Source organism: Gopherus flavomarginatus, chromosome 1, assembly GCF_025201925.1.
Source record: "Gopherus flavomarginatus isolate rGopFla2 chromosome 1, rGopFla2.mat.asm, whole genome shotgun sequence".
NCBI lineage: Eukaryota > Metazoa > Chordata > Testudines > Testudinidae > Gopherus > Gopherus flavomarginatus.
Window position 1 is genome coordinate 346,464,877 of NC_066617.1, and position 12,239 is coordinate 346,477,115.

The 12,239-nt window shown below is 42.4% G+C and overlaps 1 protein-coding gene and 1 long non-coding RNA gene across 4 annotated transcripts in view; one reads left to right on the forward strand and one right to left on the reverse strand.

Moving 5' to 3' along the window:
- Nucleotides 1-1,511, reverse strand: part of LOC127046001 (uncharacterized) — a 73,630-nt gene extending 72,119 nt beyond the window's left edge. Inside the window, exon 1 of the long non-coding RNA XR_007772892.1 lies at nucleotides 1,229-1,511. This is a non-coding gene — a long non-coding RNA (uncharacterized LOC127046001). The remainder of the gene's footprint in view (nucleotides 1-1,228) is intronic.
- SLC36A4 (solute carrier family 36 member 4) overlaps nucleotides 1-12,239 on the forward strand; it is a 226,010-nt gene that overhangs the window by 181,616 nt on the left and 32,155 nt on the right. The gene's annotated exons all lie outside the window — the stretch shown is intronic.

Here is a 12,239-nt window from a genome sequence, read left to right on the forward strand (position 1 = left end):
GCAGACGCAGCAGCGTTGTTTGCAGTACATTTCCATATCCCTTGGCTTTGCAGAATTATCCCATATCCTAACCAGCATCCAGTCAGACTGCAGAGGCCTGAGTTGCTCAGTCATGTACTATTTCCTGTGGCTCCAGCCTAAAGGCTAGAACAGCCAGTTAACCTATCACCCCGGTCTGTGTCTTTCTACCTGGCCCCTCATAGAGCCAGCAAAGCCGTGTATAATGTTTCAGAGATACAAAGCTCTTCCTCCTCTCATAGACCTTCATCCTAGTATGGAGGGAGCCATGGGCATTCAGCACCTCTCCAAATCAGACCACACGTGTTTAGTTAGGAACTTACTTTGGAAAAGATACACTTCAGTTAAGGGGAAGCTTAACATTGAGGAAAAAAATAGTACTAAGAAATTCTGGTGTGAAAGTCAGCACTTGTTCAAATAAATTCCTCTGACTAATCAAAAATGAATTCAATACTTGATGATGATACTTAATATCCTTTTGAAAGTCACTTAGATACAATTAAATCCCAGATTGCTGTGAGATTGTACACTATAATGGATGTGAAATGTGCTTCTGGGAAAGAGAGTGATGATTTTGGGGGAGAAGTAACTGTGGGCAAAAAAACAGACTGAGACTAAGCTGTCAAAAAACAACTTCCCCAAAATGTTTTTTTCACTCAAGAATGTACACAGAATACAGAACCAAATACCAAGACATACTGCAGTTATTAATCTTGAATAAATGCATTTGGATACCAGCTTTCTACTTCCTGATTTGGAATTTTGTATTTTTTATTCTGACAGTGAAACAGGAAAAGCAGGTAATTGTGAACTAACATGCAAAAAAGAAAGTCTTTAGGAGCCTTTTGACCCTTCTCTCTAAAGATCTGCTAACCTACAAGTAGGGTAATTGAGGAAGCCACAGAGCCAACTGATTGGTAACAGTCTAGAAGGTGTCACCTTATAATGGAACAGTCTGTAATAGTATATGCAGGTTTTCATGGTGTTGGTCATGAAAGGGATATTCAGAGAGAGATGATTGCTGGGGGACTAAGGAGTTACCTCAACTGTAACCATACTAGGACACCTTTGAATTAAACTACCCTAAGGTATGAGATAGAGCAATGGTATGTAAGTAGTTTCAGTAGGTTCAAGTCTACAAAGTATAAACTGTGCTGTTAGTCTCCTGCTGGTGGCCTTGTACTAGGTAAGAAAACAAAAGAATACTCACTGTGATGCAGCCAAAGGCACAATTCTCTGCCGAGCTCCTTGCAGCTACAGGGTTCCATCCACCTACACAGTGTTCACTGTAGGTTCAAGGGCCTATGTTTGTACTCTACCTCTAAATTCCTGTTGCTTCTTTCACCTTGTAGAGGTAAGTGGGTACCTGTACCTGCCCAGGATATAACTAGATGTGATCTCACTAAGACAAGCCATGTGCGGGCAAGCATAAGAGATTGTGAAACCAATTGCTATCCTGCTTTATTACTAGCTTAACATCAGAGGATCTCTAAAGTCTGAATAATGGAATATGTTTACTGAGTGAAAACTCTTCAGTAAAAAAAGCAGTATGTAAATTGATTTGCAATCTCTTGCAACAGTACTACAGCTGTTGCAAATGATAAGACCTTTTAGCAAGATGGCTGCCACTAGCAAGAGGTTCTAAAAAGATTTTTTAATTAAAAAAAGCTTTATTTTCAAACGAATTTCCTAATGTGTACATAATGAAAATGTTTTGCAGCATGCTTATATTAAAATTGCTGTGCAGAGAGCAAAATGGACAGTTTTAAAATATGTCTCTTAAAATATGTTTCAAAGAAGAAAAGTAGCTCTTTGAAGGCTACAAAAGCTGAAGGTGGCAAAAGCATAGCTTGAAAATATTTAAGAGCTTTTAACTGTGACTCTTGAAGTCAATTAGCAATGAAGAAAATACTCAGAGCCATCAAAGTATAATTTCATAGCCTACATCCTTGTGTATTTTTTCTTATTGATAAAAGAGAAACATTGCTGCTTTCTTTCTTTCTTGAATTTTATAGGTGGAATTAGTCACCCCCAGGCATTTTCTCTGCCAGTGCTTAGAATAAGCATAAAATCTGCAAAATTAATGATGCTTTAGTGCTTTTCATTATTAGTGGCTTAATAAACAGATTCTCCAGTGTTCTATAACCGGCTTTCATATGTCTCCTTTACTTTATTATTTTTTTTAAAGAGTGAGAGGGGGAAGGTTGCTGCATAGGAACAATTTTATGTTTGCTCCAAATGCCCTTAGGTCATGCTTTGCTGTTCTTTTTAATTTTTGTTACATTCCCCCACCCCCTTTCCCCACCATCCAGCATGAGGGGCACTGAAATTAATTTTTACAAGTTTTAAGATACTTATGGAAGTGTATGAGAATTGAGTCCTATGTGATTTAATTATAATGGCTTTGCTAGCCTGCAAGAAAGTTAGGAATTTGAAGAGCTATTGTCATAAAAAGGTGGCGTGCTTTAACTTTTCAGAGCAACCAGTGTGAAATTGGTATTTGTTAAACAAATTAAGAAATGCATAATTTTAAAATGAATCATATCCTTGGAGTGTTAAGGTATTTGGATAAATGTTTAATTTTCCTTTTTACATGATTTTTACTATCTTAGCCTTGAAAGTCCTTCCACTGTCCCCCCACCTCAGTCCAAATACTGCATCATGCTCTGTGTGAGTAGACCCCAGTGACTGTCAAGAGAAGCGCTGAAATCGCTGAGGCTTGGTGCAGGCACGGTGTTCCACCCATGTGGAGTAACTTGCAAGATCCAGGCCATAGACTTTGAAGCTGAAACAGACCTATTGTGACATTCATTCCTTCTCCCCTTCAATGTAGGTTTGTTTCCTCCAGTATACTCTTGAGTTCTTTGTCCTTTGTCTATTGTTACGTGTCCCAAAAAATGTTTCAATCACCTCCCTTGGGAGATTGTTCCAGAATCAGGTACATTTTATGGTTAGGAAATGAAAGCGAGGAATTATCCTTGGCTATACTTTAGTATGGACCTGTCATATAACCTAGTCCCAGATTTGGACCTTAGCGTCCAACATATGGGGGTTAGCATGAAAAACCTCCAAGCTTAGTTACCAGCTTGGACCTGGTACTGCTGCCACCACCCAAAAAATTAGAGTGTTTTGGGGCACTCTGGTCCCCCCGAAACCCTTCCCTGGGGACCCCAAGCCCCAACCCTTGAGTCTCACAACAAAGGGAAATAAATCTTTTCCCTTTCCCCCTCCAGGTGCTCCTGGAGAGATACACAGAAGCAACCTCCGTGAATCTAAGCAGAGGGAGTCCACCCTCTGTAATTCCAGTCCTGGAAGCAAAAGCACTTTCCTCTTCACCCAGAGGGAATGCAAAATCAGGCTAGTAAATCTAACACACACAGACCTCCCCCTGACTTCTTCCTCCCACCAATTCCCTGGTGAGCTGCAGACCCAATTCCCTGAAGTTCCCCACTAAAGAAAAACTCCAACAGGTCTTAAAAAGAAAGCTTTATATAAAAAGAAAGAAAAATACATACAAATGGTCTCTCTGTATTAAGGTGACAAATACAGGGTCAATTGCTTAAAAGAAATATGAATAAACAGCCTTATTCACAAAAAAATATAATTCAAAGCACTTCAGCAATTATAGACATGTAAATACAAAAGAACACATAAATCCTTATCTGATCTTTGGTACTCACAACTGGGAAACAGAAGATTAGAAAGCAGGAAATAGAAAAACTTCTCATCCGAGAGAGCATACAGGCAGAAGACAAAGAACTCAGACACACAATTCCCTCTACCCAGAGTTGAAAAAAATCCTGTTTCCTGATTGGTCCTCTGGTCAGGTGGTTCAGATTATTCCTTTCCAGGTGAAAGAGACGTTAACCCTTAGCTATCTGTTTATGACAGGACCATGCAAGTTTGTGCAACCTTCCACACACATCACATCGATCTTAACCTGCAGCAGCCCTCTCTGTTAGTCTGGGGCCTGTCATGGGCAGAGTTTGCCAATCATCCAGCTGTTTTCATGACGTGGAATGATGTCCTGTGAGAACTAGATTGATGCTATTAACTTCATCTTCACTTGTGATTTAAGGGTCAGACCCAAAACTACTGGGCTTTCTATCAGGCCCAAAAGTGACAATTCAGCAAAGCTCTTAAATGCATGTTAAGTCCAGCTCGGTCCCCAAAACAATTAAGCACACGCATAAGTCCCATGTAGAAGCACATGCTTTAAGTGCTCTGCTGAATCAGGGCTTAAATGAACACTTGGGCTACACTTTTGATGTGATTGGTTAGTGCATTAACCTGCACTGCTCCTCCTCATGACATTTTCATTTTAATTTACAGCTGCATTTTATAGCTTTTAACATTACTGGGAAATAACATTAAAACAGATGCTGATAAATCAATGGATATAACTCGTGACACTGATTAAAGCTGACATTTAACTTATATACATTGTTATTTACTGGCTTGTTAGCAGAGCTATCCTTGGTGAACTGGCTGACAGCTGGCTTGAGTTAGTGGGAGCTTTTTAGTAAAACTACAATGGCAGCAAATAGGGTTTGTTTTTTCTTTAAAAAAAAAATCAGTGGTTCTCAACAGAAGTCCTCTGAGAAAAATGGGATTTTGTCTATGTGATGTAGTTTAAAAGCTAGCAATCTGCTGATACCCAATCCCCAAATTCTGTGGAATTTTATCTCTGTTAAATCTACAATATATCTTCCATGGGCCAGATGGATAATAAAGCTCATTGACCTATATTGTTGCTGTCAATTTAAATGTTGTAACCAGAGTAAAGTAAGTTCTATCCAGCCTTTAATTGTGGAAATGGTATGTAATGTGTTTATTTGATTTATCCATCTCCTATCCCAGAATCTGTGCATCACACTGCAGTTACTAAAGAATTTAAAATCTTCTATCCAGAATTTATCATTGCTACCAGACTGCCCAGCAAGAACAATCTAACCAATTCAACAGACCCTGAATCTCCAACAGGCCACACTAGGTTTTACAACCCCATTCACCTGAGACCTCTGAATTTCCAAATGCCTATAAAAGAGAATGAGATATGTAACATGTCCAGATGCGTCAAAAATCTGGGTTCGAGCAGATCAAAGCGATTCATGAATTCAAGAGTTGAAGACCCCTCAACAGAGGCCAGCAGCCTACTCCCATTTAAATCCAGGGTTCAGGGCTACCCAGAGGATTCAGGAGGCCTGAGGCAGGGCCAGGTCTTCAGTGGCAATTCAGCGGCGTGTCCCTGTTGGAGGGAAGGACCTGCCACCAAATGCAGCCGAAGAATGAAGCTGCGGCGGTAAAGCAGCCTAAGTGCTGCCGATCACGGCTTTTATTTTTATTTTTTTCCCGCAATTTGTGGCACTTGTACTCACCAGGCGGTGCTCTGAGGGTTCGGCAGCACTTCGGCGGCAGGCCCTTCACTCGCTCTGAGTCTTCCGCTGCACTGAAGGACCCGCCGCCGAAGACACAGAGCGAGGGAAAGGCCCACTGCCGAAGTGCCACCGAAAACCCAGAGCAGCTCGTGGGGCCCCTGTGGGGCCTGGGGCAAATTGCTCCACTTGTCCCCCCCAGCCAGGTTTATCTGTTGCATGAAAAAAAATCCTTAAATAAATAGTCTTTCCCAACTACATGACAGAGTAAGTTAGATGCAGACCTGAATTATTTAGGAAACTTCATAGATTTAAATCTTTCCTGCTGAAGATCCCCAAAGTCCCTATCAACCTAGCACTATAGTTATCACTAGCCCTTTGTGAGTTTTGCAGAGTTTGTTGGAGGTGGGCTATGCAAACTTGACCTTAATAGGGCCATTCCGAATGTTAGCAGTTTACCAGGCCCTGCACATTTTCCCAAGCCACCCTCCTTCCCCCTGTTCCTGGTGTTCTCTAACAGTTGAATCCTTGCAATTATGGGGTTTCCGTCCTGTTATATTAGGTTACTTGGATGCATCTCTCAGTGATTTTGTAGTTGCCAATGACCTTGTAATGCATTATAGAGATCTGGCTGGCTGAGCAAGAGTGCTTCCTTGCTCCCATTGCCCCACTGAAGGACAAGGTTCTTTTCTGGCATTGGGGAAGCAATTGATCCCATAAAGAAAGTGGTGGGGGAAGACATGAGTGAGCATCTTTCTCCAGGAGTTTATCTTTAAATAATCAATCAAAAGATAAGTAATCAAATATTAGGGCCTGCATGGATATGTGGGATGGCACCTGTGGACTTGAGTGTGGTTGACATGAGTTAGGGGTGCTTGAAGGTTCCCAGTCCTAGACTAAAAGCAGCAAAGAATCCTGTGGCACCTTATAGACTAACAGTCGTTTTGGAGCATGAGCTTTCGTGGGTGAATACCCACTTCTTCAGATGCATCCACAGGATTCTTTGCTGCTTTTACAGATCCAGACTAACACGGCTACCCCTCTGATACTTGACAGTCCTAGACTGAAGGTCATGTAATTTGAGTGCTAGAACCTAGAATGCATCCCGCTTTCCAAATAGGTTCTATTTGTACTATGCATACCTTTCATAAAGCTCTTATTGCCAGCTGTCCTAATTTCCTTGAGTGTGTGTGTTGGGGGGGAAGCAGCAAAAATTCCTGGAGTCTAATTAGGCAGGAAATGTTGCATTGAGATGCTATGAATAAATATAATTTCATGACGTTGATTTTTTTTTTCTGACCACAAAAGTAAATGGAAAAGTGGCAGCTCTAACCTTTGGGATCATCCTTAAGTGCCAGTCCAGGTATTGCTCTGTACTAGATGAAATGACCCCTTGTCAGCTCAGTGAGATTTAAAACCAAAACATACGAAATTGTTTATATTTTGTTTTTCCTGATCATGCCTTTTAAGGAAGACGATCCTCTGTATGTTTCCTTATGTTTAGACTGCTTACCCCTGTGCATGTAGCTTACCATTCTTCATGGACAAATAGAAGGAAAAGACCATTCAAATACAGTAGGAGTAGAGGCAGCCTTAGAACTACACCTAAGGAAGAGAAGAGGCCAGAGCCAATAGAGAAGGGATGGGGGGATTCTAGTCACTAGTGGTTCGGGGGGGGGGGGGAGTGGAATGTGGGGAGAGAGCGTGAGGCTATGAATATTTACCAGTTGTTTCTGGTAGCACCTACAATGTGCAATACATAGTATAAAATCAGAAGTCAGGGGCCTTCCCTGAGGATTTTCCATCTTAAAAACGATTCTGGCAACCAAGGAAATGAGGATGGGATTGAATAGAGGGAAGAGGCTTAGAGAAATGAAATGAGGAAACAGAAATTTGAGAAAGGAGGTGTGAGTGGGCAAGACAAAGACAGAAAATGCACAGAATGAGAACAGAAAATAAAGGCAATAGAACAGAGGGGAAAAAAACGGAGTGCAGATAAAAGAAATGGATGGAAGTGAAGGAAGGCAGAAGAGAAGGCAATAAAGAACTGGAATAAATGCAAATAATGATACACACATTATATGAAGTAAATTTGTTTGATTGTATTTATGCTTCTACATTTGCAGTATGAACGGTAGAGGCACGTGTGTGTCTATGTGTCATATTTATTATACTTTTTAAAAAGGTTCACTTCTTTTCTTTTGACTTGGGAGTTGGGTGCCAAAATAACTTCTTCAGTTATGCTACTGATGTGCCTATCTCCATTCCTGATCATGTGTCCTCTATCTTTTTAAACCGAACAATAGACCTGCAGGCCCTATACTACATCAAAACATTCCTTCAAAACTTTGAGACCTTTTTATGCTTGCCAAAATACATTCCGCCAGGACCAGGGACCATCAGCCTCCTCTAAACCTGTACATCTGTCACTACCATTGGGCTAACCTCTATCCTGCTTCCATTTAGTACATCGTTGTCAAAGTAGCTGCCTCAAAGTCAATGGTGCTGTTTGCAGAGCAAGGTGCTATTCGGTGTAAAGGTGGCAAAATCTGCCCCATTGTGTTTAAATTTGATTAATTATGGGAGGGGGGAAAGGGCGCAAAGCTGTGTATAAACTCCCTTCATTTTTCTCTTGCAATTAGAGCCTATTATATGGCAAAGCATTATTTCTGTAAATTAAACACTTGTTTTAGACATTTTCTCCTGCGTCACTTTAAATTGCCTTGCTTTTAACTTTCCACAAGGCATATGGGAGCATTTCTGTCTTCTTTCATGAGATGGTGGCGATCTTGTGGTCTGAACCCTGTGGCTGGGACTTAGCAACTGCTATACCCTAATTCTGGAACTGACTATTGGTCCTCTGACCATTGGTCTTGTACCACAAGCCTCACTGATCTCAATAGAAGCTCTGGTGCTCAGCTCCTCTGAAAATGAGGCTCGCAACTTTTCTGTCTCATAAAACTGGGGCAATCTTACTCACCTCTCAAGGTGTTGAAATGATTAATTAATTAGTCCTCTTCCCCATAAAAGACTTCCTACTGCAAATGCTTATTAATATAACTATTCTATTATTCCCAAGTGGGACCTCTACCTCTCTTCTTTGTCCTCTCTCACGCCATTCTGTTCTTTTATATCTTTCTCTTTTTTTCTCTCACTTCCCCCTACTCCGTCCCATACATTATTAGAATTGTTTATCCTCTTTTCTCTCCTGTCACTGAAAAAGAGAGTGTCAAAAAGACAAAAAACCTTCTACACTGCCTGTTAATATCCCAACCCGAATTCAGATTTGAACCCATTTGACCTTTTAATAGCTCAAGATAGGATAAGTATTTTCTGCTGAGAGAATTAGGGAAAATTAAATTGTTATATTTTTTCTACATGAATCAGTAGCCAGACAGTGGTCTTAGAATGGAAATCTTTAGTAGCATCTGATACCAACATTTTGATTAAAAAACTAGAATGTTATTAACATAGCACACATTAGACGGATTAAAAGCTGGCTAACTCATAGGCCTCAAAATGATATCCCAGGTCCATGGGAGGAGTCTGTTGCTTTGGTGGAGCTGGGTTTGTGGTCTAAGGCAGGGGTTCTCTGTTGTATAAAAACTCCAGGGCCCCAGGGGGTGGGTGGAATAGGAGGACCCTCAGACTTTCAGCCTTAGGGGTGGGGCACTCAGATCTTCAGCTGCCAGTTGGGGGTTGGGGTTCAGGGATTCTGTTCCACAGGGCGCTGGTGCTCGGCAGCTTTAGCACCACAGGGTGGAGGGGCCTTAGGACTTCTGCCCAGCTGGGCTCCAGGCTTTTGCCTCATGGGGCGGTGGGCTTCTGGCCTGTGGGGAAGCAGGGCTCGGGGCTTCTGCCTTGGACCCCAGCCAGACCAGTGCTGGCCCTGCTTCACTGACTCCCTGAAACTGGCTTGCAGACCCCAGGGGGCTACAGACCCCCAGTTGAGAACCACTGGTCTAAGTTATCTGTGGCCTCAGTAGTGTATAGACTACCATAAAGATTTAGAGGACAGACTGCATTCTTATCCTCCAAGTGTTGGCATACACTGTTTGCCATGCTGGGAGAGATGGCCAACATTCTGCCATAGCAGGTGGACAATCCAGGTTTAAAGAAGGTATCTGTTATCTCCCTTTTTTGTGTCTGCGCATGAAGTGTCAAACCAGCATAGACTGGTAAAAGCATTTTCAAGCTTTGTTGTGGTACAAACTTTCTGGTCTTCACAGTGGTAGATGTACTGCAACGGTGGTGCCAAAGTGAGGGTAACTGGATGAATGGAAACTTGTTCTGAGTTTAAATGTTTGGACCAGGGATCGGCAACCTTTGACACGCAGACCGTCAGGGAAATCTGCTGGCAGGCTGGGGCGGTTTGTCTACCTGCAGCGTCCACAGGTTCGGTCGATCGCAGCTCCCACTGGCCACTGTTTGCTGTTCCAGGCCAATGGGGGCTGCAGGAAGCAGCAGCCAGCACATCACTTGGCCTGTGCCGCTTTCCACAGCCCCCATTGCCCTGGAACAGCGAACCGCGGCCAGTGGGAGCTGCAATCGGCCGAACCTGCGGACGCTGCAGGTAAACAAACCGTCCCAGCCCACTAGCGGATTTCCCTGACTGGCTGCGTGCCAAAGATTGCCGATCTCTGGTTTGGACCATCCAATATCATGGACGTTAGTGCCAATTGTGACCCAGGCACAGATTTTGCTTTCCATCTTGGGTCAAGTGATCTAGTAAACTGTGTTTTCATTTGAAATATGTCCCTCTGAATAATAATTGCTATTTGGCACAAGTGAAGTGCTTCTTTATCACAGTGTTCCTCACATGCTTTTTGGAGGGAATGTTCAGTATCCTGGTTGAAGCCAAGGAGCACATAATGTCCTTCTTTCTGTGAGTGGAGATCTGGAATGTGGGAAAGGATACAGGATTTTAGTTGAGTTCTGTGAATGCACCCAACTAGTGTCACCCCCAGCTGTATAGAGCCTTGTGAGGTCTGCTAGTTTAAAGACTGGAGCCACATCTTCACTGGGTATTGTCTCTTCATTGTTTGCTATCAGTTTAGCAAAGCCAGTCCCATGTGATGTCTTCTTTGTATTGCTTTGCTCAGTTTTCTTCTCCCTGACTTTATTGTAGAGAAACACCAAACATTTTGCATGACACTTTGCCTTTTGGGCCACTAAGTCTTCTGCACATAGTCTTGCAGTTGAAGTGCACACTTGCAAACTCAACTATTAATACCAAGGGTGGAAGCTTCATGGGGGCCCTCTGATGGTATGTTCATTTCACAAATAAAACACACTTCTTTTTCTGGAAGATCTTTCTGTTGGTCCTGTAAAACATGATATAGCAGGATTTGTGTCATTGTTCATTGTTCTTGTTCAAAGTCTTCAATACCAATACCAACACCATCAACTAATCTATGGACATGGGAAATGCATTCAGTGTATGGAAACATCTGATATTTTCTGCTAGAGTTTGATAGCCAGATCCAACATGCTCTTTTTGATTCTGCTGGATTAATCAGCTCTCCACCTGTGACTTCCTGACAAAGCACACACTTGCCTCAGTCAGTAGAGACCTGGGATGTCTCTGTTGATGGACCAAGCTCTTGAACAAGCTTCTATCTTTTTGACATGTTTGAGGTCACGTTGAAGCTAAACCAAGAATATATCCCTTATATGTCCAATGTTGTTTGCTGATTATGACAACATTATTAAAAGGCTGCCACAGCCAGCATGGCATGAGTTGGCAATTGGCTCATATCCAGAAATTTTTATTAGGATATGCCTTAAGACTTTGGCAAATTTCATGCTTTTATCATAAAACCCACAATTCCATCATTTTTTGCACAAATCTGATTGGCTGTTATTAACATAGAGATTTGTGCAGTAGTAAATCCTGGGGGTGGGTCAATGCAGATGGCATTGTACTTCATTCAGGTCAATGAGTAAGTGCTGTGTCATCTGCTGGAACTGCCTCCAACGTTAGCCATGTGCCTGGGTATTCTCTCCTGGTTCTCTCTCTTCTTGGTACCAGTTGCTGGGATGGTTGCAAGAGGTCAGCAATGTTTCTGTGGTAAAAATGTTGAGATCCATGGTAATTTTTCAAAAAATTGAATGACTGAATGACATACCACCCCACCCTACCCCACCCACCCCCAGTGTCCATCACTAAGTACGGTCATTTTGTCAAGTGTTCGTACCGACCCGTGCGTGGTTGGAGGGTTTAGTGGAAGCGAGGCAGATAATTTCACCATTGTCTGTAGGAGTGGTATTACCACAGGAGGGCAGTAAATTACCTTAGGAGGGAGTTGCAAGAGTGACTTAGGTGGGGAGCTTTTAAAAGCCTTTAGCAGCGACTCTTAAAAGAGTGGCCACTGCCATTTCCAACCCAATGTTGGGGAGCCAATAGGGTGGACCACTACTGCCTGTCTTGTGGGGAAAATTTACTGCCCACCTTGGCCCATTTTCCTTTCTTACTGGAAGGGATGGGATAGGAGGCAGCTGCAGATATTTTTACTGGCTCCCATTGTAACAGGGCTGACCGTTGGTGGGAGCATGAAGGCAGCAGCAGCAGCTATCTTAGGCATTATGACTAAAGAGTGGGTAGACATTATTAAATTGCAGATCTTGAAATCTCTTTTCATTACAGAGTTGTGGGCTGGCAATTTACAGAAGTGCTGATTAGAGAGGCTCTTCTGTATCTCTAAAAAATCTGCCTACTTCTCATGTATCTTGCATCACTTCCTTTCCAGTAAATTAAATCATAATGCTGAAAAAATGACAACAGAAAAGCATGGGATGTAGAACCATGAAGTGTTACACATACCTGTTTTATGGTTTTGTTGCATG